Genomic DNA, 4738 nt, shown 5'->3' with positions numbered 1-4738 from the left:
TGGAGCCCTGCCTTGGGCTCCCTGCTCCCACTGGGAGTCTGCTTTTCCCTCTCCCTCTGTCCCTCTGGCCACTCATGCTCTTGCTTTCTCTCTCTCTCAGATAAATAAAATCTTAAAAAAAAAAAAAAAAGAAAAGTACTTCTGTCTGATGGCCCCACATTTTTGTACTTGTGAAAAAATGATGGTCCCTAACACTACCAACTTCTTTTTTCTCCTTATTTTACACTCCTCCACAGAAACACTGTTTTATTCACAATAACACATTATAAAGTTTTGCATAAGAGCCCTAATTATGCAGCCAACTCTTTAAGACTTTAGTCACTCCATCAATTTTACTTAACCATATTTCTCTGTGTGGACTCCACCTGAGAGGAGTAAGAAATACTGCAAGGAGAGGTAATTAAAATAAATGAAAACTCAGATACATTGTTTTTTTTTCCAGATACATTCTTACCAATAAATCAATGAGAAGGAATCAAAGCAAATAGGGTGTCAGAAAAAAGATGAACATCCATTACCCTGCCTACTCAATAATTATTTGATTATATTACTCAGACCAGAAAATACTACAGTAAAGATAAACAAATATAAATGTTGAAGCAGGTGGTAAAAATATGTGAGTTCAAAAGGATTATAAAAGTTATGAATATAGGCAAGATATGAAAAATTATGATATAAGTTAAATGTTATTGAGTCCCACAATATGTCAGATATTGTATTAAGTGTTTGTCATGGTTATGACAGATGGCTGTCCAGCAAGAATTAACCCTAGATGGTCAGTCTAAGTCTTTCATATTAATCATTTCTCCCCACCAGTAATTAGATTAAGAAGGAGCATATGATCCTCTTCTTAGTGGTGAGATTTAAGGGGATATCTTCTGGATGATGCCATGGAAAGGTCAATTTTCAAATGGCCCAAGGAAAGACAGTTTTCTGTCCCTGGACATCACAACTGAGTATGACACCTCTGTCTGCTGCTACCACCAGTCCTAGAATGACGCCACCTCATGGAGGACTAAATGAATCCTTATTCTCTCATCCTTGTACATTCCTTATCTCTGAATGAAAGATAGCTCCCTTTCTTGTTTGAGAATATTAGAGAAAAGTTTTCTTTTCTTCTTTTTTTTTAAAGTAGGTTCCACGTCCAGTGTGGAGCCCAACACAGGGCTTGAACTCATGACCCTGAGATCAAGACCTGAAATGAGATCAAGAGTCAGATGCTCCTACTGGGTGTTTACCCCAAAGATACAAATGTAGGGACCCGAAGGGGTACGTGCACCCCAATGTTTATAGCAGCAATGTCCACAATAGCCAAACTGTGGAAAGAGCCAAGATGTCCATTGACAGATGAATGGATAAAGAAGCTGTGGTATATGTACACAATGGAATATTATGCAGCCATCAAAAGGAATGAGATCTTGCCATTTGCAACGATGTGGATGGAACTAGAGGGTGTTATGCTTAGTGAAATAAGTCAATCAGAGAAAGACATGTATCATATGACCTCACTGATATGAGCAATTCTTAATCTCAGGAAACAAACTGAGTGTTACTGGAGTGGTCGGGGGTGGGAGGGCTGGGGTGGCTGGGTGATAGACATTGGGGAGGGTATGTGCTACGGTGAGCGCTGTGAATTGTGCAAGACTGTTGAATCACCGATCTGTACTTCTGAAACAAATAACGCAACATATTTTAAGAAAAAAGAAAAAGAAGAAGATAACAGGAAAGGAAGGATGAAGGGGAGTAAGTCAGAGGGGGAGAAGAACCATGAGAGATGATGGACTCTGAAAAACAAACTGAGGGTTCTAGAGGGGAGGAGGGTAGGGGGATGGGTTAGCCTGGTGATGGGTATTGAGGAGGGTACGTTCTGCATGGAGCACTGGGTGTTATGAACAAACAATGAATCATGGAACACTGCATCAAAAACTAATGATGTAATATATGGTGATTAACATAACAATAAAAAATTAAAAAAAAAGAGTCAGATGCTCAACCAACTGAGCCACCAAGCACCCCAAATAGTTTTATTTTTATTATTAGAACCAAAGACCTTCAGCTTCAGGTTTATATATTTTAGAACTGTCTCAAACCACTGAGATAATCAGATTACACTGATGCCATAGATGATGAAACTGAGTTTGATGGATTCTGATGTTGCTCCAGAGAGATACAGTTTTATAGAGACAACTCTCAGTGATTATTGAGTGTGGTTAAGAAAGGTCAGCTCCCTTGCCTCATAGTATATGCCTGTCTGGGGTGAGATTCACATGGTCCTAGATATGGGATAAAGTGGAAGCTAGTCTCTACCTGTAGCCATGACCCTGCTTACACCATTTCCCTGCCCCTTATCTAACTTCTCCCACTTTATTCTGAACATGCCATCTGCCAAAATCACTATAACAGGATCCCAGGATTCAGGTTCTCCCTCTATAGAACACAACCCAAAAAACTGAGTTTAGACACTTGAAATCACTGTCAAACATCACAGAGTTAGACAAAGGGCAAAATCAGAAATCAAGCCCATGTTGAAATGTATGTAGCCATCATGTTACCTAGTCATTTTAAATGATCTTGGTGATAGAAGAGTATTCTGAAACACCAGAATATCTTTTACTTTGACTCATTCTAGAAAACTGGCCCAAATATGATGAAAAGTTATCCTACCTGATTATTTTTCTCAAGGCTTCCTTCATATCCCTGTTCCACAGACTGTAGATAAAGGGGTTCATCAATTGAGGAACCACAGTGTACATCACCGAAGCCACTGAAGTCTTTCTGGAAGAGTCAGTAACTGCAGAACTAATGTATACCCCTAATCCTGTCCCATAGAACAAGGAAACAGCTAAGAGATGAGACCCACAGGTGGAAAAGGCTTTATATTTTCTGCCAGCTGATGGCATTCTCAAAAGAGGATAGAGAATTTTAGTATAAGAGAAAATGATCCCAAAGATAGAAATACCACTCAACATACAGCCATAAAATTAACCAAGATGGTATTGATGAAGGAATCAGAACAGGCAAGCTTGATGACCCGTGCAAGTTCACAGAAAAAGTGTGATATTTCCAAGTCAATGCAGAAGGACAGTTGCAACACCATTAGACTGCGGAGGAGGGCATCCATGATGCTAATGTACAAAGAGAGTAGAATTAACAGTCCACAGAGTTGGGGGTTCATGATGACTGTGTACCTCTGTGGATGACAAATGGCAACATAGTGGTCATAGGCCATTACTGCAAGGAGAAAATTTTCAAAACCAAGAAAAATCAAGACAAAACAGACCTGGGTGATGCAGCCTGTGTAACTGAGATGCTGACTCTGTGCTTGGATATTCACCAGCATCTCTGGGATGGTGGTTGTGCTTAAACAGATGTCAGTAAAGGACAGGTTGGAGAGGAAGAAGTACATGGGGGTGTGGGGGTGGGAGTCAGAAATGGCATCCAGGATGATGAGCAAATTTCCCAGGTTGGTGACCAGGTACATGAACAGGAACAGGCAGAAGAGTAGGGGCTGCAGTTCTGGATCTTCAGTCAATCCCAGAAGAAGAAATTCTTATACATCTGTTTGGTTTCTGGTTTCCATGTTGTTAATATAAAATATTGGGTGACAAGAGAATAAAATGTATGGTCACTGGACCTGCAGCAGCAGTACCAGGCAACGTGTTAGAAATGCCAAATTTGGATCCCACTCCAGACTTACTTACGAAGAGCTCTAAGGATGATGACAAGCAGTCTGTTTTAACAAGCTTTTCAGATGATTCTGACATATGATAAAGTCTCAGAACTGCTGTTCTCAAAAAATGTCTACCTATATTGTGAACCCAAGTGAATATTCAAATTGTTCCTCTGTGTATCTCTCCCTCCATCCTTCTTCTCTCCCTCATCCTCTTCCCTCCACTCAGTTTATCAGCCAAAATTCTTTTTTTAAGATTTTATTTATTTGAGAGAGAGAGAGACAGAGCATGAGCAGGGGGAAGGGCTGAGGGAGAGGGAGAAGCAGACTCTCTGCTGAGCAGGGAGCCCCACATGGCGCTCGATCCCAGGACCCTGAGATCATGAATTGAGCTGAAGGCAGATGCTTAACTGACGGAGCCGCCCAGGTACCCCATCAGCCAAAATTCTAATGAGTGTCTAACATGTATCAAGTTTGAGAATGAAAAAAGAAGACATGGATTTATTCCTTTACAATTATTCCACACCTTCTAACAATCAAAAATATAAGAATAAAATTACAGGGGCACCTGGGTGACTCAGTTGGTTAAGCATCTGCCTTCGGCTCAGGTCTTGATCCCGGGCCCTGTGTCTGGCTCTTTGTTTGGCAGGGAGCCTGCTTCTCCCTCTGCCTCTGCCTGCCACTCCCCTGCTTGTGCACACACACACACACACACACACACACACACACACACTCTCTCTCTCTCTCTCTCTCTCTCTCTCTCTTTGTCAAATAAATAAAATCTTAAAAAAATAAAATTACAGAATCGGTCTGATCTTTAGGGATGTTCTTCCCCTAATGCAATAGATGACATCTGATCACAAACAACAACAAAAATCCCCAGCTGAATGGGGGAAAGGATGAAATGGAAAGGATCCTGAAAAGAATAAAAATAATAACAATTTGTCTTCGGGAGACAGAAACTCATAAGATGACGTTAGTACCAAGCATCCTAAGGGGCATGTCTCTGTGCAACAGTGGTTGTCTCTTTCCTGAGGGACACAAGTGGCCCAAGAGGATCAATCACTT

At 40.9% G+C, this 4738-nt stretch overlaps 1 pseudogene; it reads right to left on the bottom strand.

Annotated features, from left to right (window-relative positions):
- Window positions 1-2660: 2660 nt before the first annotated feature.
- LOC112816499 (olfactory receptor 7G2-like) lies at window positions 2661-3580 on the bottom strand (annotated as a pseudogene).
- Window positions 3581-4738: the final 1158 nt, after the last annotated feature.

This window comes from Callorhinus ursinus, unplaced genomic scaffold, assembly GCF_003265705.2.
Source record: "Callorhinus ursinus isolate GAN/ISIS: 27379988/994484 unplaced genomic scaffold, GSC_fseal_2.0 scaffold107, whole genome shotgun sequence".
Taxonomy (NCBI): Eukaryota; Metazoa; Chordata; class Mammalia; order Carnivora; family Otariidae; genus Callorhinus; species Callorhinus ursinus.
Note: the sequence above shows the minus strand (reverse complement) of the source record. Positions and strands in the feature narration are given on the sequence as shown.